Source organism: Littorina saxatilis, linkage group LG13 (assembly GCF_037325665.1).
Source record: "Littorina saxatilis isolate snail1 linkage group LG13, US_GU_Lsax_2.0, whole genome shotgun sequence".
Taxonomy (NCBI): domain Eukaryota; kingdom Metazoa; phylum Mollusca; class Gastropoda; order Littorinimorpha; family Littorinidae; genus Littorina; species Littorina saxatilis.
The window spans coordinates 22,000,973-22,028,472 of NC_090257.1; the positions used below are offsets into that span (position 1 = coordinate 22,000,973).

General features: G+C 44.3%; 1 long non-coding RNA gene across 1 annotated transcript; it reads left to right on the plus strand.

Moving 5' to 3' along the window:
• The first annotated feature begins 10,970 nt into the window (after positions 1–10,970).
• Positions 10,971–18,340, plus strand: LOC138946057 (uncharacterized). Its single transcript, XR_011449185.1, has 3 exons — positions 10,971–11,268; positions 17,380–17,553; positions 18,105–18,340. It is a non-coding gene; the product is annotated as an uncharacterized lncRNA (long non-coding RNA).
• Positions 18,341–27,500: the final 9,160 nt, after the last annotated feature.

Below are 27,500 nucleotides of genomic sequence, written 5' to 3' on the forward strand. Positions count from 1 at the left end.
TTCATCGCTGACCTGTAGACATACAGCTACATCAGGGGCAGGTTTCATGGACTCACGGTGGTTACACTGACAGTCGGACCACCGCTTAGACATACAGCTACACCAGGGGCAGGTTTCATGGACTCACGGTGGTTACACTGACAGTCGGACCACCGCTTAGACATACAGCTACATCAGGGGCAGGTTTCATGGACTCACGGTGGTTACACTGACAGTCGGACCACCGCTTCGTCACCCGACTGCGGTTGTTCGAACGCGGTGCTGGATGTTGGCTGAACTATACTAATAAAGCATTATTGTATTGTATTGTATTGCATTTTATTTCATTGCATCGTATTGTATTGTGCTGTACTGTACTGTATTGCATTGCATTGCATTGTATTGTATAGTATAGTACAGTACAGTATAGTATTGTTTTGTATTGTATTGTATTGTATTGTATAGTGTTTCATTGCATTGCATTGCATTGCATTGCATTGCATTGTATTGTATTGTAGTGTAGTGTCGTGTAGTGTAGTGTAGTGTAGTATAGTGTAGTGTATAGTATTTATAGCATTGCATTGCATTGTATTGTAATCGGGCAAGTCACTCTCCGTGCGAAGAGGCACAGTCAGCTGACTGAAATCTTTTTCATGATATCCGATTGTGTTGGGTTTATTGCATTTCGCTCGTTCAACTGCAGTTGACTGTCCCATGGAACCGGCCGCGGGTTCTGCTAGCTGTCGGCGCTTTGCCTTGCCTCGTCTGTTGACCATTCTGAAGTTAAATGCACGTGACCTTTTCGTCATAAAAAACGCAATAGCTAGCACCCACTGAACATTGAGCTAAACCGATTTATTCCAATGTTTAGTGAGTGTCATTGCTGTGGGTTGCATGGCTGCTAAATCTGGTGCGAGTTGTGCGCATTCTGCACGTGAAAACGAGACAGGAAGATTCCAATGTTGTTGTTTTTCTGGCTCATCGCCTGCCAACCGGTTGTGTGACGTGTCTAGTGTGTTGGCGAAGTGTCTTGTGCTTGTCACTTCTCGCTTTCAGCCCTCACCGCTGGCTAGCACCGTCTGTTCTTTTTAGGACAACGCGAAAAGAGAGCAGAATGCGTCAGTCTCTCCTGCCAATATAACCTCTCCACAACAAGCCCTATGTAGTGCCTCAATCGCGGCGACAGGCGTAAACTGGATACCGCAAGGCCCCAGGCAAGACTACAAGGACTCGGAGGAGGTTGGCCCCTATAGACGTGCGGCATGCAGGCCCACCGGCGTGTGGAAACGCCCTGGTGCCCACGAACCAACCCTCAGCTATGGGTCAAATAGCCGGGCAGGATAGGCTCGTCAACCCTGGCAGGCAGCTATCCTAAGAGAAGACCACTCTGAATTCAAAACGAGGGTAGAGGAGGCTCATCATCCATGGAAGGAAACTCGTCTAGGAGAAGGAACACTCCGAAATGAAACCCACGCAGTCCCTCGAAGACGGAACGGCACTATGGCCTTTTTAGGCGGGGAGCAGACCGGGTGCCTACGCTACTTTCGACAAATGGTTGTATCATCAATGAATCTGGCTCATCAAGAAATGTGAATGTTAACTTATTTCAAATCACGGTGAAAACAAGAGGCGAAGCCTTCAACTGAGGCTCCCGTAAGACATCGACAAACAGTAACACAAACTCAATCACTCCGTCACACATACACATACACAGTAAGCATAGACACGGTGCAAGAGTGGCAGACGCTAGATCTAGATCTGTCTGTCTGTAGCCTACTTACGAGTTACGGGGACACGACTGCCACTGAGATCGACACTGCCCTTTCGACAGCGCTTCCTCGCGCAGACACTGAAAACACGCTGTGCTGATCAACCTGTAGGAAATCTCCTTTGGTATCTTCTTTATCTATTTTTTCTGGAGCCGATACGAAACCGAGCAATGTGAAATCGTCTTCCCCGAATCGGCGAATGCAGCTCGGTTGGAACTGAGAAGTGAATCTATTCCACAATCCTTCACGCGATCTGACCTAACCTTGACCCCTGACCTGGTCTACATACCACACACAACACAAACCAGTCACCTGTTTTTACCCCCCCCCCCCCCCCAAAAAAAAAAAAAACACCACCACCACCCGTTTTCTTTGGATACACACTTTATCTACATACGTGCCGACGAAATGTTGATCATTGCTTCAATACTTTGAAGCTGTTGCTTGGATAATAACCCGGTAAAATTAGTATTTCGGTGTTCAGTCAAATGTTAAAGTTTCTATCACACACGCACACACGCACGCACGCACAGACAGACAAAAGTTAGCATCGCATAGGCTACACTTACGTGAGCCAAAAACTGGTGTCATTTTGGCAGAGCTGCGAAATGTTTTCATGGTGAGGAAAAGGTGACGCGAAGGGTTACCTACAACTTATCTCTAATTCAGAGGTGCCGTATGCTATTAGCACCTGCATGGTTGGCCTAGTGGTAAGGCGTCCGCCCCGTGATCGGGAGGTCGTGGGTTCGAACCCCGGCCGGGTCATACCTTAGACTTTAAAATTGGCAATCTAGTGGCTGCTCCGCCTGGCGTCTGGTATCATGGGGTTAGTGCTTGGACTGGTTGGTCCGGTGTCAGAATAACGTGACTGGGTGAGACATGAAGCCTGTGCTGCGACTTCTGTCTTGTGTGTGGCGCACGTTATATGTCAAAGCAGCACCGCCCTGATATGGCCCTTTGTGGTCGGCTGGGCGTTAAACAAACAAACAAACAAATGCTATTAGCAATATCTAGATCAGCACCTTTTAGGACATGTACGGGAACGTGTACGGGTAACGTCATCAAATCTAGTTTTTACGTCACGCGTTTGCCAAGATCTGCAGTCTTGGTGGGAGCAAAACAACGTATACTTTAGGAACATTGGAGATCAAAGTGAGTCACGGGTGACGCAATATCTACACGTTCACGTACAGGTCTTTATGCTGCACGTTCGATCATCTAGAACACGGTATTGAACGAAAACGCTTACATTTATTTCATATCGCTGAGCTGCGGAATTATTTCATGGGGGTAAAAAGGTGACACCAAGGAATGCCTTTTAAACTTCTAACATTTGCAAAATTACGTAGGCTGTTTTCGACACATTTTGCCAAGAAAAAAGTCCAGCCACATCCTCGAGATACGTTCTTTTAGTAGCCTGTGGAATAGATTTAATAATAATCTTGTCAATATTGGTATGTTGTTTCTAACAATACTTTGGTCGTATCTTTCAACGTATCTTTCGATTTGTCTACCTGAATGTGTCAACCAGCCACATAATGCAGCTATAGTTTGTGTTTTAATGTGTATAACGTAGGTACCAAGCACTTGCTACAGTCGTCGTGTTCTTATTGTTCATGGGCGGACGAGGGGGGGGGGGGAGGGGAGTTTCTAGGGTTTCCGGATCCCCCCCCCCCCCCCCAGGCAAAAAATAAAAAAATAAAAAATGTTGGGGGGGGGTTGAGTTTCAATTTTTGGGGTCTTAATGAGTGACAAAATCTGCTGCCTGAAACTGGTAATGATCATCCTCAGAATGCACCAGATTGCACCATTTTGCATCCTTTTTTTCAAAATTTTCCGGGGGGGGCAGGCCCCCGGACACCCCCCCCCCCCCCCAGCAAGCTAGGCGCTTCGCGCCGTCGACTCGGCGCTTCGCGCCTTCACACCCATATCTTCACAATATACTTTTGACCCCCCCCCCCCCCATAAAATGAACTGATCCGCGCCTGTTGTTGATACTATAGTCCTGTCTTTCAGTGTGAGTCTTCGATTTCTCATACACATATTCAAAGTAATTCTATGACTGAGCAACAGAGTGCAGCGAAAATGTATGGTAGAATGAAGACTGTATATAGTTTCAACCTGTTCTGTTTGCTGTCGGCGTGTGAAAACTGTATGTCTCTTTCCTTCATTGAAAACAAATCTGTTTTCTGTTGGCAACCATGGAAGTAATGCTGCATGAACAGCGAAGACGAACAATTGATGTCTAAGCACTTCCAGCGATTGATTTGTCATGTTTGTAAATGTCCTCTAAATTGTATTGATTTTCCTTTTAATGAGTTTATTCAAAAAATAAAAGAGCGGGTGGGGGGGGGGGGGGGGGTAGGGGGACACAGGACATTTGGAAAAGGGGTGCGGGTCGGATTTGTATTCTTCCATTATTAATTTTGAGAGTGTTGTCAGTTGTTATTTAGGTTAGTGTTTTAGGCACACACACACACAAACGCACACACACACGCGCGCACACACACACACACGCACACACACACGCACACACACCCACTCACATACACACCCTCACACTCATACACATAAACTAACACCCCCACTCACATTAACACCCTCACACACACACACACACACACACACACACACACACACACACACACACACTAACACACACACACTTACATACACACACACCCACACACAAACACACACACAATCACTAACACACACACACACAAACACATACACACACACACACACACATCCACCCCACACACACTCACACACGTCACCAAACCCAACCACTTAACCAATGACCCATACCCACCAACACCTACAGCATCTCACGGTCCATCGCCCATCCCCTCATCAGTGTCAGGTGAGGATCAATTACCGTGGCAATTAAACTCTTTGAAGTCAACATGTCCAAGAAATTAGCTTTCGATTCGACACTGCCACTTCGCAGTAGGCTCCCCTTGTTTTGCAGGGGCAACATCCGGGGACTTCAGCCGAACGTAGCAAAATAAATCAAAGCTTGTTTGGGATTGTGCATCCGGGGCAAACAATGTGAAAGTTGATTTTGTGTGATTGGTGTGGGGGCTTGGTGTGTGAAATCAAATCTAGCAGGTCACGAACACTTGGAACGATTGTGTCAGTGGTGCACCTTTAAAAACAACGGAAAAGTAAAAGAGAAAGAGGAAGTACAAGAAGGTCCAGAAAGACAGGAGAGGGTGGAAAGGCAGATTGGTGTGTGTGTGGGGGGGGGGGGTGGGTGTCGGGGTGTGGAAGTGAAAAGAAGAGAGAGAGAGTTAGAGGAAAAGAGAGAGTGAAATAGAGTATGACATGTGTGTATGTGTGTGTGTGTGTGTGTGTGTGTGTGTGTGTGTATGTGTGTGTGTTCATGTGTGTGTGTGTGTCTGTGTCTGTGTGTGTGTCTGTGTGTCTGTGTGTCAACGAACATCGCATCAATATTCCGTTTTATTTATCATAGCAGCAGGTGGCAGTATAATGCTTCCCTCATTCTAAACTAACATTGCTGTAGCATGTTTGCGACTTCAACCCCTTCGTGATTGACAAGAGTTGTACATTAAACAGTAATTAAGTTCAGAGTCACTTTTGTTCATGTCGCTGCATGACTAATCGAACCGATTGGGTTGAGTGATGAGGTTAAAATTGGCTTCAATGGTTCATTGGGTCATAATTAAATCACATGCTTGCATGATTTGATTGGGGCAATGTGTCAGCTTTAAGAGATGTTGATGGTGTTGTGAGTTTTGCCTGAATGGATGGCTGACAGGTCACTATTTCATAACATAATAATTGAACTCACATGTTTCCCCTGTATGAGGATTTTTATGTTCATTTATGATATGGTTTCTTTCTTCAGTTCATCTGTAAACACAATATTGTTTTCTTTGTTTGTTTATTATTTAGACATTGTAGTTAGTCCCTCTTTAGGGCGAGGGCCATAATTCTGTTTACAAAAAAAGAAACTAATCCCTGGCTTATTCTATTAAATTAGTTAAATAAAGAATTGTCATTGTCATTGTCATTGTCACTGTCAAGCATATAAGATTCGACGTTGAGAAATCATAATCTTGAGTCAGGTTATGCATTCTATTCATATTTCCTTTCTGCATGTCTGTCTGTCTGTGCGTCTCTTCCCGCCCCTGTCTCTATCTCTCTCCAACATCAGACACACACTCTCTCTCTGTCTCTCTCTATTTTGTGCCTCTCTTTGTCTTTCTGTCTCTGTATCTCCCTCTCAGTCTCTCTCTCTCTCTCTCTCTCTCTCTCTCTCTCACTCTCTCTCTCTCTCTCTCTCTCTCTCTCTCTCCCCCTCTCTCTCCCTATTTCTCTCCCTCTCCCCCCTCTCTCTCTATCTCTCTCTCTCTCTCTCTCTCACTCTCTCGCTCTCTCGCTCTCTCTGCCTTGTCTCTCTCTTAATAAACAAAAAGTTAACAACAAACTCTTAAAGGTGTTGGGTATATGTCATGGAAGAAAGATGCTCTGATCACTGCCAAGGCCCGGGCGGATCTTGGGGAGATGAACAGGATAGCGTTCACGAGACAGAACGTTACCTGTCAAACTTGTTATTGGACCGGGAGTCTTCTTCTTCTCCTTCTTCTGCGTTCATGGGCTAAAACTCCCACGTTCACTCGTGTTTTTTTGCACGAGTGGACTTTTACGTGTAGGACCGTTTTTACCCCGCCATTCAGGCAGCCATACGCCGCTTTTGGAGGAAATATACTGGGTATTTTCGTGTTTCTATAACCCACCGAACTCTGACATGGATTACAGGATCTTTTCCGTGCGCACTTGGTCTTGTGCTTGCGTGTACACACGAAGGGGGATAAGGCACCGTCATTCCTTACTTTTTACCATCCTGACGAAGACAGCGACAAGCTGTGTGTGACGTAGTAAACACGTCTGCAAAAGGTCATGAGCGGTGGAACGATTCGGAACAGCCAAAAACCGTTTCAAAGTATACTTTTTGGGCTTCTGTGTTCATTTGTACACATGCAGTTGTGGTTAATGCATTAAGAGGGTCAACATATCAAAAGTGACCCTAAACCTTGAACTTTTTCTTTAAGAATGTACCTTCTTCTTCTTCTTCTTCTTCTGCGTTCGTGGGCTGAAACCCCCACGTACACTCGTGTTTTAGCACGTGTGGAGTTTTACGTGTAGGACCGTTTTTACCCCGCCATTTAGGCAGCCATACGCCGCTTTTGGAGGAAGCATGCTGGGTATTTTCGTGTTTCTATAACCCACCGAACTCTGACATGGACTACAGGATCTTTTCCGTGCGCACTTGGTCTTGTGATTGCGTGTACACACAAAGGGGAATAAGCTACTAGCAGGTCTGCACATAAGTTGACCTGGGAGATCGGAAAAATCTTCACTATTAACCCACCAGGCGGCCGCGGCCGGGATTCGAACTCATGTACGACCTTCCGATTAAGAGGCCGACGTCTTACCACCACGCCACAGCGCCCGTCTAAGATTGTACCAAACCTGGTTACTGTCGTGTTCTCTTTTTGCTGACATAGTTGGACGCAAAGTCAAATGTGCCTACATTGGCTGATTTCTTAAAGCTGAAGAGTATCGTTAAAACTAACTAATTGTCCTTTTGGGGCACACGGTGGAGACCTTAAAGGCAGAATATACCTGCGCAGAGTCAGCGGCACAGACGACGCACTGCATATTATTGATGCTGCGATAGGGATTATGACGAGTACTTGGCCTGTTTTTCTTTCACGCAACGTGTAGCGGGCTGGAATAATCTGCAGCGCGTCGTCTCTCCTGCTGAAGGTACAGAGGTGAGCGCCATGCCTTGGGAGGATAGTTGTGACACACATGCTCGAACATTAGGGAACATTATTATAGATGGAGTAGAGAGAGAGAGAGAGAGAGAGAGAGAGAGAGAGAGAGAGAGAGAGAGAGAGAGAGAGAGAGAGAGAGAGAGAGAGAGAGAGAGAGAGAGAGAGAGAGAGAGAGAGAGAGAATCTGTGTTTGTCTAATTATTTTCAAACTTTTCACCTTTAACCGGGTGATCACGGTAGGAAAACCAACGCATTTCACAGTTCTAAAACAATTTCCTGGTCACTGTCGCCAGCGTAGCTTTAATCGGACACGATTTTAAGTTAAGATTTTTTAATGTTCATTGTACATTATGTTTTGTGAGTTGTGCCTCTATTGCATGGTATTGTCCATAAGTGGATAATGTGTTGCTGTAAATGTATGGTTACGTTATTTTGTTAGAATGTATATATGTATTTGATGTTTAAATAGTATGGTTTTATTCATAGTTAATATGTAAAGCGCGGAGAGCATATTTTACTGTGGTTCGCGCTATATATAAGCTCTCATTATTAGTATTAGTATTAAAACCTGTCAAGTGTACTCAAATCCGGTCATGCTAATCGATTGACGTTTTCCTTTCCGGTTTATTCACGTAAAGTCAAATCAAATACCGGAAATGTCCGGATTACTCGAATAATTATTGTGGTTTTGTTTAAACTTCAACGCGTTCCTGTCGGAGAGACGACGTTTGAATTACATTTTTGAGCGGCTGAAAACGTCAGAAAACGTTTCCAAATCAATCAATCAATTAATCAATATGAGGCTTATATCGCGCGTATTCCGTGGGTACAGTTCTAAGCGCAGGGATTTATTTTTTGTAATTTTTTTATTTTTATTTTGTGCAATTTATATCGCGCACATATTCAAGGCGCAGGGATTTATTTATGCCGTGTGAGATGGAATTTTTTTACACAGTACATCACGCATTCACATCGGCCAGCAGATCGCAGCCATTTCGGCGCATATCCTACTTTTCACGGCCTATTATTCCAAGTCACACGGGTATTTTGGTGGACATTTTTATCTATGCCTATACAAGTTTGCCAGGAAAGACCCTTTTGTCAATCGTGGGATCTTTAACTTTCACACCCCAATGTAGTGTACACGAAGGGACCTCCCTTTTTCGTCTCATCCAAAGCCATTGGCGAACACCCATGCTTTAAGCAGGAAATGTGCAGACAACCTCGTGAAATATTTAGAAAAGCATGTCGGCTTCCTGGATGGGTAATGTGCTTACTTCTTGGCCTGTGGTGCTGACTCAGCTAAAACTGAATTTTGTAAACTTTTGTAGTCTTCTTCGTTTTCTTTGTCGATCTCTAACTCTTGTAGTTTGGACATTAGGACGCGTGTACGCCACTTTGGCCTCTGTCCAACCACGGGTACCTTTGTACTCTTAGCTTTTCTTGGCAACTTGACCCAATAGACCCAGATTAAAGCAATCTGGGGTGGACAAAGGTCGGTGCACTTTCACGCCGTTGGCTCATTCCGTGCAGCATAAGTGGCCTTGAACTTTTGTCAGGTGTGGACGTTTGGGAACTTACAATCTAATTGTTTTCTGCTTTCGCAACACACGTTTGCAGCCGTACTAGTTTACGCTTGCTCTGATTGTACGAGTGCTGTGTCTCTTCCGGCTGTCAGCACTTTACCTTGTTGGATTAGTTCCACACTTTCTCTCTTCTTGTTTTTTTGTCTTCCGATCTTTCTTGGAACGGTGCACGTATTAAGTCTGCAGCTATTTTTAACGTTTTCTTTAAGAAAATGTGAGGCCGTGACATGTTTTATGGTTTGTTGGAAGAGAGAGAGAGAGAGAGAGAGAGAGAGAGAGAGAGAGAGAGAGAGAGAGAGAGAGAGAGAGAGAGAGAGAATGATAGAGAGAGAGAGAGAGCGTACGTGTGTGAGTGCGTGTGTGTGTGTAAATACGAAGGATAAAGGCATTCCTTGTAAAGACCTAGATGGTGTTATGGTGGTTGACATGATGCATACGAGAGGTACCAAGAGGTATATATTATATATTGTATATAAAATAACAATAATATTTATATATATCTATATATATATATAAACGACTTGTGTGTGTGTGTGTGTGTGTGTGTGTGTGTGTGTGTGTGTGTGTGTGTGTGTTCGCGATGCACGGCCAAAGTTCTCGATGGATCTGCTTCAAATTTGGTGGGCATATTCAGGTAGACCCCGGACACAACCTGGTCGATGAGAATTTTCAACACGTGCTCTCAGCGCGCAGCGCTGAACCGATTTTGATTTTTCTGTTCATCTTCCCAGATCCATTCCCAGTAACTCTTCCTTAGGCCAAAAAAAAAAATTGTCTGTTTACGGTAACCCGACCGACCCTATTTTTTTCGCGCGACCCTAGACTTTTTTTTGGCATTTGGGAAAAAAATAAAAAAAAATCGGGTTTTTTGGCAAAATAACGTAAAAATATGGTTTTTTGGAGGAAAAAAAAATAAAATAAAAAAAAATCCCGACCTACCGACCCTATTTTTTTGGCCTATGTTACCGTAAACAGACCTCTTTTTTTTTTTGGCCTTATCTTCTCCAGTGTTTTGCGCTTATCTCCCTTCCTTCGTGTGGCGTCAATCCATATACCTGTTACTAAAATTCCACTCGCGCAAAACCACGAGTGTACGTGGGAGTTTCAGCCCACGAACGCAGAAGAAGAAGAAGAAGAAGAACAAAAGAAACATTCAAAAGAACTTTGACCTATCGACCTTTAAAATGGACAAACAAGATACACAAAAGACAAAACTCGATGCATTTGAGTGCTCTTTGGAAGCCGTAACAATTCAGAGATATTTTACAGCAGCAGTTATCATCGGTTTTTGTTTGTTGTTTTTGTAGGTCGACATTTCTGTGGATGTTTCATTTTGTCCAAAATTAAACGCTCCATAAACTTAACCTTTCTTGTGTTTTTTATATTCACACATGCATAACAATTTATCAACAAGATTCTTGCAAATATGTTGGGTTTTTGTCAGTTCAGGTCGGTTCAATATGGCATCTATGCACTCGGGAAAAATCCTAAACGTGCTCCGCCAGATTCTTGGTGAGTTGTTTCAGATGGCTTTCTTGTCAAAATAGGTGGCCACTGCCTTTCTCTACACTAATAAAATGTGCTTTGATTTTTTTTGTTAATATTTAGAAACGTCCTCTGCTAGGCCCTCGGACAGACTATCATAGCTTTTGCTAGTCTCGACCAGCCCGGAATGAGGACTACCTAGATTGAAGTCGGTCTCGCACAAGTTCTCGCCATTGTTAGATTTGGTCATCCGAATCTGCTAGTGGTGTAGTAAACCAAGACAGACCTAAGACGCAATTTTACGTCACACTGATGACGACAACACAGCTTTGGTCTGAAACCACACCAAGAAAGAAAATATGGACGTCCGCAGATGGCCAAACCAGCGATTCAAGACAACAATCAACAAACGTCGTGCAGCTGTGTGCCTCTTCGTCTTTTCTGAAGTAATCTGCACAACCGATACAACCCCAACAGTACGCATTACCGCGAACACGACCCACTCATGGCCTATGCTGACAATGGAAGACACGTTAGAAATTATATATTCTTCAGCGCAGCACGCAACAACATGACTGAGAATCAATTCGAGTTCTGGGCTGAGGGAACACGAAGCGAAACTGGGTGCCATCCAACTAGGTAAGTTTCGGATTGGTTCAAATTGTGATTTTCTGTGAGTTCAACCAATTTGGGTTGCACCCAGTTTTGCTGCGTGCACCTCTCAACCAAGGCCTGTGTTGATAAGGCCAAACAAACAAAAATAGTCTGCTTACGGTATCCCGACCGACCCTATTTTTTCGCGCGACCCTAGACTTTTTGACTCACATGCGAAGCAAAAGTGAGTCTATGTACTCACCCGAGTCGTCCGTCCGTCCGTCCGTCCGTCCGTCCGGCCGGCCGGCCGGCCGTCCAGAAAACTTTAACGTTGGATATTTCTTGGACACTATTCAGTCTATCAGTACCAAATTTGGCAAGATGGTGTATGATGACAAGGCCCCAAAAAACATACATAGCATCTTGACCTTGCTTCAAGGTCAAGGTCGCAGGGGCCATAAATGTTGTCTAAAAAACAGGTATTTTTCCCATTTTTCCCATTTTCTCTGAAGTTTTTGAGATTGAATACCTCACCTATATATGATATATAGGGCAAAGTAAGCCCCATCTTTTGATACCAGTTTGGTTTACCTTGCTTCAAGGTCAAGGTCACAGGAGCTCTTCAAAGTTGGATTGCGTACATATTTTGAAGTGACCTTGACCCTGAACTATGGAAGATAACTGTTTCAAACTTAAAAATTATGTGGGGCACATGTTATGCTTTCATCATGAGACACATTTGGTCACATATGATCAAGGTCAAGGTCACTTTGACCCTTATGAAATGTGACCAAAATAAGGTAGTGAACCACTAAAAGTGACCATATCTCATGGTAGAAAGGGCCAATAAGCACCATTGTACTTCCTATGTCTTGAATTAACAGCTTTGTGTTGCATGACCTTGGATGACCTTGACCTTGGGTCAAGGTCACATGTATTTTGGTAGGAAAAATGTGTAAAGCAGTTCTTAGTGTATGATGTCATTGTAAAGGTCAAGGTCAAGCATGTGAGTCGTATGGGCTTTGCCCTTCTTGTTTTGGCATTTGGGAAAGAAAAAAAAAGAAAAAAAGTCTTTGTTTTTTGACAAAATAGCCTAACTTAAAATTAAGTAGATGTGCAACGCCAAGGCACTGCATACCCCAGCGAAAGACAAACCTCTCTCTCTCTCTCTCTCTCTCTCTCTCTCTCTCTCTCTTTCTCTCTCTCTCAAACACACACACGAACACACACACACACACACACACACACACACACACACACACACCTCAAGTTACACACGTACAAAAATACACACTCACTCACACTCACTCACTCACTCACTCTCTCACACACACTTCATACACGCAAATAAACAGACGTACATACACACCTTTACAAACAAACACACATACACACACACACATACACTTACGCACACGCACAAACACACTCCCACCCACCCACTCTCTCTCTCTCTCTCTCTCTCTCTCTCTCTCTCTCAAACACACACACGAACACACACACACACACACACACACATTGACTCACACAAATCTCATACACACAAAACACACACTTATACGCACATACACGGTTGGCCTATCAATCAATCAATCAATCAATCAATGAGGCTTATATCGCGCATATTCCGTGGGTACAGTTCTAGGCGCTCTGCAGTGATGCAGTGTGAGATGAAATTTTATACGGCCAGTAATTGCAGCCATTTCGGCGCATATTTACCTTTCACGGCCTATTATTCCAAGTCACACGGGTATAGGTAGACAATTATTAACTGTGCCTAAGCAATTTGCCAGGAAAGACCCTTTTGTCAATCGTGGGATCTTTAACGTGCACACCCCAATGTAGTGTACACGGGGGGAGAGTTCGGACACCGAAGAGAGTCTGCACACAAAGTTGACTCTGAAATAAATGTCCGCCCAACCTGGGATCGAACTCACGCTGACAGCGGCCAACTGAATACAAATCCAGCGCGCTACCAACTGAGCTATATCCCCGCCTTGTGGTAAGGCGTCCGCCCCGTGATCGGGAGGTCGTGGGTTAGAACCCAGGCCGGGTCATACCTAAGACTTTAAAATTGGCAATCTAGTGGCTGCTCCGCCTGGCGTCTGGCATTATGGGGTTAGTGCATGCTATGACTGGTTGGTCCGGTGTCAGAATAATGTGACTGGGTGAGACATGAAGCCTGTGCTGTGACTTCTGCCTTGTGTGTGGCGCATGTTATATCTCAAAGCAGCACCGCCCTGATAATTATGGCCCAAACAAACAAATACGCACATAGACAGACGGACACACACACCTTTACAAACAAACACATATACACACTCATACACACACAAACATACACACAAACTCATGCACACACACATTCACACACACACACACACACACACACACACATACTCTTTCTCCCTCTCTCTCAGTCTTTCTTACACACACACACACACACACACACACACACACACACACACACGTACACGAGTACAGACTCATGCACGCACACACACACACACACACACACACACACACACACACACACACACTAACACTAACACATGTGCACAAAATGAACACACACACACACACACACACACACACACACACACACACACACACACACACACACAGTGACACACACAAACAGTAACACTAACACATGTGCACAAAATGAACACAAACACACACACCGCGCGAGAGAGAAAGACTACAGGGAGGCATGACGTCATGATGCATTAATTGATGTCAAAGACTTTCGACCGTGACGTATTCTTCTTACGCGAGCTTTATCCATAGACTTGGAAACTACGGAATTTCTACCCGTCCAAAGCGGCCTTGGGTGGCGTTTGCTCAAAAAATGGGGGCGCCAATTTTACCCACCGTATTTTTGTTAGTATGGTCCCAATTTTTGGTGAACTTCCATCTCCAACTGTGGCCCATTTTCGGGCACAAAGAATCCTTCTTTATCATGTATTATTCGGTATGCACATTTCTCAAATTGATTACAGTATTAGCGTTCACGGGATACCTCCAGCTTCGCTGGGAATATGTTTTTTTGTGAAAAAAAGAAAAAAAATTCCCGACCTACCGACCCTATTTTTTTGTGTGTGTGTCTATGTTACCGTAAACATAGACTTTTTTTGTGTGCCTAAAGTGGACAGCTGTGATTTTAGGCTTCAACAGCTCTGCCTACTACACTGAAACAAGTCCAGACGGAAAGTGGACAAAGACGTGTTTCTTGCTCGAGGTACGTTGATTAGTTGATTAGATTGCCTCGCTTGTGTCTTCCGAGCGAGCTACTGGACAATTTGTCAGATAAGTTTATTTTCTGTATTATAAGTGTTTGTTTGTCTGTCCACTTAAAAAGACAGCTGGGTCGAAGATCAGTGACTGTAACGTTTTGTTTTGTCACAAATTAAACGTTCCAGTAACTTCCCTTTCTTGTGTTTTTTTATTCTGATTAGTTTGTGTTGTGCGATACGATTGTGAATAGTGAAGGGGAGAGCTTGGGGTTGTGATTGTTCAATAGAGTAATACAAGCAAAGTTAATAGTACCCATTAGTTAGTTGTTTTAATTGGTTTGCTTCTTTAGATGCCTTTGCCGGCTTCGTCAACGTCGTTGTTTTTGTTGTTGAATCCGCCTGTTACCGTTTTTCTCTTTTCTTTTTATATTTAGTCAAGTTTTGATTTTTTTCTCTCTTTTTCTTTTTTGCTTGTTTTGTTTTGGATGTTCGTGTTGGTCTGTTTTTGTGGATGCTGGCCAACCAGTGTTGTCACAGCCATAGAAATCATCGTGTTGGTCTGTTTTCGTGGATGCTGGCCAACCAGTGTTGTCACAGCCATAGAAATGATCGTGTTGGTCTGTTTTCGTGGATGCTGGCCAACCAGTGTTGTCACAGCCATAGAAATGATCGTGTTGGTCTGTTTTCGTGGATGCTGGCCAACCAGTGTTGTCACAGCCATAGAAATGATCGTGTTGGTCTGTTTTCGTGGATGCTGGCCAACCAGTGTTGTCACAGCCATAGAAATGATCGTGTTGGTCTGTTTTCGTGGATGCTGGCCAACCAGTGTTGTCACAGCCATAGAAATGATCGTGTTGGTCTGTTTTCGTGGATGCTGGCCAACCAGTGTTGTCACAGCCATAGAAATGATCGTGTTGGTCTGTTTTCGTGGATGCTGGCCAACCAGTGTTGTCACAGCCATAGAAATGATCGTGTTGGTCTGTTTTCGTGGATGCTGGCCAACCAGTGTTGTCACAGCCATAGAAATGATCGTGTTGGTCTGTTTTCGTGGATGCTGGCCAACCAGTGTTGTCACAGCCATAGAAATGATCGTGTTGGTCTGTTTTCGTGGATGCTGGCCAACCAGTGTTGTCACAGCCATAGAAATGATCGTGTTGGTCTGTTTTCGTGGATGCTGGCCAACCAGTGTTGTCACAGCCATAGAAATGATCGTGTTGGTCTGTTTTCGTGGATGCTGGCCAACCAGTGTTGTCACAGCCTTAGAAATGATCGTGTTGGTCTGTTTTCGTGGATGCTGGCCAACCAGTGTTGTCACAGCCATAGAAATGATCGTGTTGGTCTGTTTTCGTGGATGCTGGCCAACCAGTGTTGTCACAGCCATAGAAATGATCGTGTTGGTCTGTTTTCGTGGATGCTGGCCAACCAGTGTTGTCACAGCCATAGAAATGATCGTGTTGGTCTGTTTTCGTGGATGCTGGCCAACCAGTGTTGTCACAGCCTTAGAAATGATCGTGTTGGTCTGTTTTCGTGGATGCTGGCCAACCAGTGTTGTCACAGCCATAGAAATGATCGTGTTGGTCTGTTTTCGTGGATGCTGGCCAACCAGTGTTGTCACAGCCATAGAAATGATCGTGTTGGTCTGTTTTCGTGGATGCTGGCCAACCAGTGTTGTCACAGCCATAGAAATGATCGTGTTGGTCTGTTTTCGTGGATGCTGGCCAACCAGTGTTGTCACAGCCATAGAAATGATCGTGTTGGTCTGTTTTCGTGGATGCTGGCCAACCAGTGTTGTCACAGCCATAGAAATGATCGTGTTGGTCTGTTTTCGTGGATGCTGGCCAACCAGTGTTGTCACAGCCTTAGAAATGATCGTGTTGGTCTGTTTTCGTGGATGCTGGCCAACCAGTGTTGTCACAGCCATAGAAATGATCGTGTTGGTCTGTTTTCGTGGATGCTGGCCAACCAGTGTTGTCACAGCCATAGAAATGATCGTGTTGGTCTGTTTTCGTGGATGCTGGCCAACCAGTGTTGTCACAGCCATAGAAATGATCGTGTTGGTCTGTTTTCGTGGATGCTGGCCAACCAGTGTTGTCACAGCCTTAGAAATGATCGTGTTGGTCTGTTTTCGTGGATGCTGGCCAACCAGTGTTGTCACAGCCATAGAAATGATCGTGTTGGTCTGTTTTCGTGGATGCTGGCCAACCAGTGTTGTCACAGCCATAGAAATGATCGTGTTGGTCTGTTTTCGTGGATGCTGGCCAACCAGTGTTGTCACAGCCATAGAAATGATCGTGTTGGTCTGTTTTCGTGGATGCTGGCCAACCAGTGTTGTCACAGCCATAGAAATGATCGTGTTGGTCTGTTTTCGTGGATGCTGGCCAACCAGTGTTGTCACAGCCATAGAAATGATCGTGTTGGTCTGTTTTCGTGGATGCTGGCCAACCAGTGTTGTCACAGCCATAGAAATGATCGTGTTGGTCTGTTTTCGTGGATGCTGGCCAACCAGTGTTGTCACAGCCATAGAAATGATCGTGTTGGTCTGTTTTTGTGGATGCTGGCCAACCAGTGTTGTCACAGCCATAGAAATCATCGTGCAGTTCGCTGCATGCACACACTTCATGGGAGGTAGATCAAATATCGGCCTCCTAGTCGGAAGGTCGTGAGTTCAAATCCCGGCCGCGGCCGCCTGGTGGGTTAAGGGTGGAGATTTGTCCGATCTCCTAGGTCAACTTTTGTGCAGACCTGCTATTGCCTTATCCCCCTTCACGCAAGCACAAGACCAAGTGCGCTACATGCGGGGGCTTTGACCGAAGCAAACCAGGAAGAAGCTGTTTCCTAGAATAGATTCCTTTACACAAGCAGCTAGATCATCATATATAATATACCTGCGGCTTTATTGATATCACGATCTTTGCTGCAGGTCTACCCCCAGCATCGCAGGTGAGGATTAGACTGCAAGGGGTTATTCACAAACTCGGTGGAAGGCACGGAGGAAGTGACGACCAGTAAAGATGCCCAAGTCTTCAAGGCTTACTACCCCTCGCATGTAACTGGAACGTTTGTGAAGTGAGGGAGAGGCTATCATGTTGGTCTTGTAAGTTACCCATGAACCGTTTTGCTGTGTGTGTGTGTGTGTGTGTGTGTGTGTGTGTGTGTGTGTGTGTGTGTGTGTGTGTGTGTGTGTGTGTGCTTTCTTGCCTGCCTGCTTGCCTGCCTGCTTGCCTGTTTGTGTGTGTGTGTGTGTGTGTGTGTGTGTGTGTGCCTTCTTGCTTGCCTGCCTGCTTGCCTGTTTATGTGTGTGTGTGTGTGTGTGTGTGTGTGTGTGTCAGTGAATATGTCTGTCTGTCTGTCTGTCTGTCTATCTGACTGACTGACTGACTGTGTTTTGAGCTCTCTCTCTCTCTCTCTCTCTCTCTCTCTCTCTCTCTCTCTCTCTCTCTCTCTCTCTCTCTCTCTCTCTCTCTCTCTCTCCCCGCCGCTTCCACGCGCGCAATGCTTTCTATGTTTATCTATGCCAGTTGTCTTTCTCTTGAGGCCTTTATATTTCTCTTCCTACGTTAATTGAGTACATTCTTTCTTCTTTGTATTTATTCGTTGATCCATAATACCGTTCAACAAGTCTTCTCGTATGTCTGCTCATCACAGGTCACAGTGATCTACGACCATCAGAACCCTACGAACCAGATCCTACCGTTCTTCAAACCCGTACACTCACTGTCACACCTAGTCCCGTTGGATCCCATCACTGGTCAGCGTATTCCGGACACAACGTTTGACCCCTCCGCGTGTCCACATTCCGAACATTCTGCTGGTTTCCCTAGACAGAACGACAGAGGTACAGTGCTATTTGAGGCACGGCCCCAGTAAACGCTGTCCTGAATTGAGCCAAAGTTGACTTCGGGAAGTTGTTTTTTACTGACAATTCAGAACCAAAGCTTCATGCGACGAGCTTCGTGAAGTAGACTTTGAGAAGCCGACTTCGTCCAATGAATATCTGGCTTCAAACCAAGCTTAACCGAAGTGTCCATTTCACCATCATACGAACTGACTACTCTACGACGCACAAAACTGCTGCTACTACTACTACTGCTACTACCACCAACATCCCAACAACGGCGAAGAAGACATCTACGTACGCCTACATTGACGCCTTTTGAAACACCAAGTACGCTTTGTGACCAAAGCGACGCAGCGACCATGAGTGCTGCAAACGATTCTTTGACGTGGAACCACACACTCTTCGCAGGCACTATAGAGGATCTTGAGAGTGAGACCAAAAATAGACAGAGCACAGCAACACATGCACTGATTAGGACGCTGGCTTCTGTGTTCGGGGCCACAGCTATAGTTGTCGTTCTGCTTGTCGTGGGAATTGCCGTTTTCTTGAGAAAGAGGAGATTGCAAGCAATGAAGCGAGAAACTCCAATCATTTTCCGACCAGCTTTAACTCCTGGGCGACCTCAAACGCCCGGCAGAGGAATACCGCGTGTGTCGTCTGCTGCTCCAGGGAATAGCCTCACCATGGGACAAAGCGCAGACGCGGAACATTCCGAACGTTGCTTCGCGCCTTCCAACCCTGTTCAATCGGCAGTGGGTCAGAGTGAGGTGGATTTTTCCGCAGACGCTGAGCAATCCGCGGAATCAGTAATATCCGCGGAATCAGCAATATCCGCAGAATCAGCAATATCCGCGGAATCAGCAGAGTCTACAGATTGTACTGTTGAATCTCAGACTTTGATTGAGTGGATTAAGGGTACTTACGTATTATGACACTTCTGTGCGGCTTTCGTTGAATTCTGTTTGATGCTTTATCAACAAAGTATGACCGTTGAAGTTTGATGCTGTTCTGGTGTCATATGGCATAATCGGTGTGTCTTGGCGGCTGAATGTGTCGCTTCAAATGTATGTGTCTACATATACATTGAGCGAAATCCATTAATCGTTCACAAACACTTTCTTTAACACAATATTGACAGAAAGGTCATTCCTTTTGACTCCGACCATCTCCGTACCAGAGATCGCATTCAAGACATAGGGGAAAGGCTCCTAATATGGACCGGCTCCTAATATGGACCACCTCCTGTTCTGACAAACTAACGGCGCTAGAGCACTCAAAACAATTTCATTCGCTTTATTCACCCTCTCTGGATGAGTTGCACATGTCAACACAAACCTCAAAACCGTTAGGCTTTTTCGCTTTTTTTCACTTTTGGCAGCGTTCACTCTAAATTTGCCGCCTCGTTTCTGTCCACAGCCAAAGCTTTCATAACACAAAAATGGCTATATATGACAGCTAAGGCAGTATTTGTTACATTTTAACAGTATGTACCCCGAGTTTCTACTGCAAACAAAAAATAATAGCAAAACCTCAAAGTATGTGTGAGTCCCCTAATATGGACCACCTTCAACAAATCGAAGAAAATAAAAAGTAAAGGCAATTTTAATTAATTCATTAAGAAGCTTGCTGAAAATAATCTATAACTAGCCCTCGAGATTTAAAAAAAAAATAACAAATAGTCTTTTTTTGGTGGAAGTTGATAATTTCACTTATTTTCACTCTGTTTTTGATAAGCTTCTTCAGTTTCCTGGTGTACTTCAAATAATGCCCTCATCAACCCGAAACAGCTAAATCTAAAGCATATTTGAATTAGTCTGACTTGCACACTAAGTTGTATCATGTTATTTTGAAGTATAGGGGGCTTTTTACAGTGTCAGTGTTTCGTGAAGGCCGCTCCACTGGTCCATATTGGGCGCCCAGGCTCCTAATATGGACCATTTGTGATTTTTTCTGAAGGTCTATCAAAGCTATTTCACTCTAATTAGGCCTAACTGTTCAACTAAGAGAGAAGGACTACCAACCACAAAATGAAACTTCTTCGCTAGAAAACAAGCTAGTTATCAGCAATAAACAAAAAGTGGTCCATATTAGGGGCCCTTCCGCTACTAGTTTTGCTTCTTTAAAAAAAATGTGTTGTGTGTGTGTGTGTGTGTGTGTGTGTGTGTGTGTGTGTGTGTGTGCGTGTGTGTCTGTGTCTGTGTTGTGTCTGTGTGTGTGTCTGTGTGTGTGTGTCATTCTTATGTGTCTGTCTTGGCGGCTATAAGACCGTTGGGTTGATGTGCTTGCGAATGTCTTGTTTTGTCAAACATTAAACGTTCACATAACTAACCTATCTTGTCTTTTGAAGCTATGTATGAGCTTAAAGGCAGAGTAAGCCTCCCGTAAACCATCACAGATACGGTCAGGCTTTTACACACAGTACAAACACCATTTCATTTAAACACTCACCAATTGAGAACATCCTAGGTGCCCTCCGTAAAGAGCGAACAATTTTCAAAGAATTTATTATTGCGTGGTTTATCTTACCCCTGAGCCATCGTGAACCCGTGTGATCCAGTTTTCCCTTTTCACAATGCAGTCGTCATAGTTAGTCATTTGAATGCGACTCGACGTGAGCTTATCTACAATAGCACGTTTTTTTTATGCACGAAACAACGGCTGTGGTTCACAAGAACTCTAGCGATGGCTTTTGACTGTTGAGAGGAACGGCGATTTGCACTGATAAACCGGCCGTCGTCTGCTACGACCCTTGCGTGACCCTGCTTCCGGGCTTTTCTTTTTTTAAACTTTCACAACTTCGAATTGTTCTGATCTTGTCTTGATGAAAAACGAATTCTTTTATGATTAAAGAATGTTTGTGTAACAAGCTGTCAATTTATTATTTAGATTTTAAAAGTTAGGTCGAGCGCAAAAACGAGGCGCCGTTGTTGTTAACGGAACAAGTCTACGAAAATAAATTCTTTGAAAATGTCTCACGCTCGACAGAAAGCAGCCAGGATGTTCCCGTTCGGTGAGCGTTCAAATGGAAGTATGCTTGTACTGTATTTAGACGCTCGGGGAGCTCTGTGATGGTTTACGGGAGGCTTACTGTGCCTTTAAAAGAACAAATTCTTTATATTATTGGCCCCACCCGTACACACACACAGGCACATAGAAACAGACACGAACGCGACAATGAAGACGAACAGCTCGCCTCTCCGAGCTACAATACCATGCATTAGTTCAAATGTTGTTTTATTTCCATTTCGTTTTAATTTCGGAGTACTTGCCTCTCTGTTCCGTCCTTCCACACATTCACAAACTCTGACAGGGATTTCTGGTTCCGAACATTCTCCCATGTAAACTTCTTTCGCTTCCCTAAAGTAGGCTAGGTCAATATGAGCGATAGTGACATCACTTCTCCCGGCGTGTGACGTCAAATCATCACTCAACGCCGCACACCCACCCCGACACCTTTGTCGTGGAGAGAATCGTGTAATTCAGTTAGCGTAGATTACCAGACAGGCCGGGAGGCGAAAAAGTTCTCGACAAGTCATTCTGTTCCTGTCGTTTCTGCTTATCCCCGCTAGCAATTGTCTCCTGTGTGAGCTCCCACACCCCTTCACCTCGCACCCCCCCCCCCCCCCCTTATCATTCCGCCCCACCTCTCGTTCCGCCCCACCTTTCCTCCATTCACTTTTGACTAGAAACCATCGTCTGCTCACAGCGTCACTTCGCAGTCAAAGCCTTGGCGTGATTCGATTGGTTGTCATCAGCTTCGGGGGTCAACTTAGTAACGGCGAGATTCGATTGGTTGTAAACGTGCTCAGGGAAGGACCTTTTGATTGATCAATCATTGTTCATTTGTTTAAAGCCCTGGCGGTGAAAAAGGGGGGGTGGCACAATCTTGCTTGACAACGCACACAAAACAAAAAACAAAACAAGTCGCGTGAAGCGATATAAAAACATTTAGTCAAGCTGTCGGCATCAAAGTAACAGATTAACACCAACAAACAGTCGTCGCCGCGGAGACTATATTTCAGATAGTCTCGACTAACCACACCCAAAGACTGAGGCGGGTCACGCTCGTCTCATCGTAGCGTGCAAAGTAGTACTTAGGCCTACTTAACCTATTTTCTGTAATTCTGAGCACATTTTTGGAGTAAACATGACATATCTATATATTTTTGAATTTAGGAGAAATTGAGGAATACGAAATGCCATCATTTTTAAATCTGTCAGTTAAAAATGTATTGTAATGACAACTTTATTAAGAAAACTAGTTAACTACTTTTTAAGCAACCAAGCAATACCAAAGTCCGGGCTTCGTCGAAGATTACTTGACCAAAATTTCAACCAACTTGGTTGAAAAATGAGGGCGTGACAGTGCTGCCTCAACTTTCACAAAAAGCCGGATATGACGTCATCAAAGACATTTATCGAAAACAAGAAAACCACGTGTGGGAATATCATACCCACAAACTTTCATGTGAAATTTCATGAAGATCGGTCTAGTAGCTTTCTCTGAATCGCTCCACACACACACACACACACACACACACACACCACCACCACCACCACCCTCGTCTCGATTCCCCGACTATGATAAAAGATTTAGTCAAAATTTGACTAAATGTAAAAAAAATAAAAAAAATTATAAAAAGAAGAAGAGAAGTGAAGGCAAGAGCTATTTTTGGTCACAGCAGATTGTGTGAGTCAAACACTCCGGAAAAGAGGATGAAGGTAGTCGCGATCGGGCATGATAGAGGGCGTTTAGCAGGGGAGGGGGGGGGGGTGAAAGAGGAGGGAGAGCTTGAAGTCTCGCGAGACTTTAACGAGAACAGATAGTAATCAGAACCGATCGAAGATAATATCTTGACTTGCAAGAAATATCGCGTTATCTCGGGTAGCCTAATCTCGTAGTCGATGAATGGCAAGATTGCAAACATCTCCCAGGGGACGGTGTCCAAAAGCACAAACATCTCAGGACGAAACGAAAACTTCGTCTGACATGTAGTTTCGCAAATCAAAAGTTAATCAAGCCGCACTTTGTTCTGGGCAGTTTTCGGAACATGCGTTTCTGTTTTGTTTTGTTTTGTATTGTATTTTCTGGCGCAATTTACTCTTTTCTACATTGTATCAATCCTTGACTGAACGATTTCACGAGGGCTGAAAGAGTTATTCTTGGACGGGTTTCTCATTTATTATGGTGTTGTTTTTGTTTAAATAGAAGTGTTTGTTGGAGTCATGTTTGCCAGTTTACATTTCTCATTACTTCGCGTTCACACCGGAGCAATAACTGAATATGTTTCTAAGCTGTTCATACTTCCATCACCGTCTTCGTTTTCGTCATCATCACTGACGTCGTTGTAATCATCACCACTATCGTATTTGTCCTCCTCCGCGTCTTCTTCCTTTCTTTTTCTAGTCATCATCATCATTAGCAGTTCAGCAGCAGCAGCAGCAGCATCATCATTATCATCATCATCAGCAGCAGCAGCAGCAGCAGCATCATCAGCAGCAGCATCATCATCATCATCATTATCACAACAATCATTCATCATCATCATCATCATCATCATCATCATCATCATCATCATCACAACAATCATTATAGAGCAGAATGGCCCACTATGCCTATATCCTATTGCAAAACAGTAAGTTACAGTCAGACTTCTTTCAACCAAAAAACAACAACCAAAAGACAACAACCGGGTTCAATTTCAGGAACGCAAGTCACATTTGCCGAATGCTATTTACCGAGAAAAAAAATGGGTTCAAGATATGGAACGAGAACCAGTCTACCAAATTGTAGTTATATATAGATATATATATATAACAAGCATCCATTATGGGTAAATTCTCTCAGAAGTACTTTTAATAAGAACTTTCACCGACATGTACGGCGTATAAGCTTTCTTCTCCACTTCTTTTCCGATAAACAACACGCCCAAAACAGTAACATCCAGACCGAGTTCCACATGTGAGACTCTTACCGAATGGTATTTACACTCTAACTAATATATTCACCATCAGTCATTAACAGTAAAGTCTCTTGTCTCCAAATCGCTTTTTATGAGGCGGATTACTCGACATTGACGGCAAATGAGCTTTCATCCTCACTTTTTTGGCGATAAATAGTAACACACGGGATAAAGTGATTGAATTTTGTTCGACAGTAACTAGTGATTTACACGTTAATAAGATCGATTTGGAGCAACCGAGGCAATCGTCTTATCATCATTTCAGTCACGACTCGGTAGGACACATGGGAGCAGTTATGTTGGTTTTAGGTCGGATCAGGGCTAGGTAAGTAATAGATTGGTGGTGGTTTTTTTTAGATCGATGATGACTTTGGAAGCCCGTCACACGAAGTAGTGTTGGTTTCCTTTGTTGCTGTTTCCGTAACAAACCTTTTTTTTAAGGGTCTGGGTTGTTAGCCCAGTGCCCAATCCCCAACTTGGAGGACCAGTGGATTGCGCTTTACCCCTCTATGGGTCGCTGGGGCGCGCGAGTCCCCTGACCACGTCAAGGTGGCAATCCATCGGTCACCCATTACAGGTGGTCAAGGCGGGTTTAGAGCTAGATCGATGAGCCTCATTGAACTCCACTGACAAACTTAAAGGCTTCAATTTAAAACGTGGAGGTTGTCATCGTGGATTGACGCCCGACCAACGCCTCATTGAAACCCGACAGAGCGAAATTGTGTGTATATTATCATCGTGGACTGGGTGGCCGAGTGGTAACGCACTTGCACTCGGAAGCGAGAGGTTGCGAGTTCGACCCTGGGTCAGGGCGTTAGCAATTTTCTCCCCCCTTTCCTAACCTAGGTGGTGGGTTCAAGTGCTAGTCTTTCGGATGAGACGAAAAACCGAGGTCTCTTCGTGTACACTACATTGGGGTGTGCACGTTAAAGATCCAACGATTGACAAAAGGGTCTTTCCTGGCAAAATTGTACAGGCATAGATAAAAATGTCCACCAAAATACCCGTGTGACTTGGAATAATAGGCCGTGAAAAGTAGGATATGCGCCGAAATGGCTGCGATCTGCTGGCCGATGTGAATGCGTGATGTATTGTGTAAAAAAAATTCCATCTCACACGGCATAGATAAATACCTGCGCCTTGAATATGTGCGCGATATAAATTGCATAAACAAAATTTTTTTTTTTACAAATCCCTGCGCTTAGAACTGTACCCACGGAATACGCGCGATATAAGCCTCATATTGATTGATTGATTGATTGACCACTGACCCCAAGGCCTAATTTTGCAAATGTATGAGTGAGTGAGTCTGGGTTTAACCGATTGCAACGATTTTGATGCATTTCATACAGACACAGGTAGAACAGAAACCAGTAACTCATTGCGAGAAACAAAGTAAAAATCAACACAACAAATACACAAACAAGCAAACAAACAAACGCAAATCGAATCGTATCATATTTTTCGAACACATTTCTCTCCTGCACCGACCACGATTCGAACCTATAACCACAGACGCAGCTGCGCGATGTTTCAACCACATTGCCACCGGCCCTTGTCGTTATTGACGTCAAAGTGAGGGCGCGTGTACCGGCGAATCTGAGAAATATTCTTCTTGGCACTTAATTGCAAATTGGTGCCTTTTAGATCCCTCATGAGCGCTGAGGTTTATAGAGTTCAGTATGTCAACAGACGAACCCAAAGTGTTCGCAAATGTTAGCTAAAATGAAGTGTTGGGTTCTGAGTGGTGTTCGCAAGCGTGTGTGAAGAGATATGATGTTTGTCTGTAAACCTCTGAAGCAAATACCCCACACTAATAACGCATGTGTGTAGATGAGAATTTCAAAACACCATTCTTCAGGAGCAATAAGATTTAAGATGTTTACATTTGAATTTGCATTCGTCTGTCAAAAGTTCAAGAAATAGAACTGCAAACATCGAACGTGCAAGGAGATAGAAAGCAAAACCCACCCCCCCAAAAAAAAGAGAAAAAAAGAAAAAAAAGATGTTCAACAACAAGAAGGGCAAAAACAATTTCAAAGGAGCTCAGGCAAAAGAATATAATTAGACGTACCCTAATTCCTCATATGACGTATAAATTACACAAGAACAAATGTGTCCACGTTTTCCTAGGACACATACAAACAAATCTACGTTTGAAATCAGGAAGGATCTTTGAGTTATATACACTTATGTTCACATTAAACTTACATCAGGATTCCTCGAAACAGCAACAAAACATTTATTATGCCAACAACAACAAAATAGTCTGTTTACGGTAACATAGGCCAAAAAAATAGGGTCGGTAGGTCGGGATTTTTATTTTTTTTCTCCAAAAAAACATATTTTTAAGTTATTTTGCCAAAAACCAAAGTTCCCCCCCCCCCCCCCCCCGAAAATGCCAAAAAAAAGTGTAGGGTCGCGCGAAAAAAATAGGGTCGGTCGGGATACCGTAAACAGACTTTTTTTGGGGGAGGGGCCTTAGGTCAATACCTACACGCAAAAGAATACGGAGAGGGGGTTCAATTGTTCTAGGGGGCAGTGGTCCAGGGGGCAGTCGGTGGGGTGGAGCGGTGGAGTGGAGGGGGGGGGGGGGGGAGGGGTGATTGTCCGAACGGCGATTGTCTGGAACCAAATATGAATCGATTGAACATTGGATTTTCCTTCTTTGAGCTATGTGACGTCAGAGGCTGACAAAAATTCATATTTAGGCGGCCAGCCGAGACTACAAAATAGTGCAAGTTTGTGTGCGGTCAATCGAAAGAACTAAAAGGAATTCTGACCAGAATCGATCAATACATAAATGTTATTTGTATTTTTGACCAAAATATGACATTTTACACAGATCAGGGCGGGGATGTAGCTCAGTCGGTAGCGCGCTGGATTTGTATCCAGTTGGCCGCTGTCAGCGTGAGTTCGTCTCCACGTTCGGCGAGAGATTTATTTCTCAGAGTCAACTTTGTGTGCAGACTCTCCTCGGTGTCCGAACACCCCCGTGTGTACACGCAAGCACAAGACCAAGTGCGCACGAAAAAGATCCTGTAATCCATGTCAGAGTTCGGTGGGTTATAGAAACACGAAAATACCCAGCATGCTTCCTCCGAAAGCGGCGTATGGCTGCCTAAATTCCGGGGTAAAAACGGTCATACACGTAAAAGCCGTGGGAGTTTCAGCTCATGAACGAACAAACAAACACAGATCAAGACAGTCAGTGTTTCTCCGAGACCGCGCTAGCAGTCG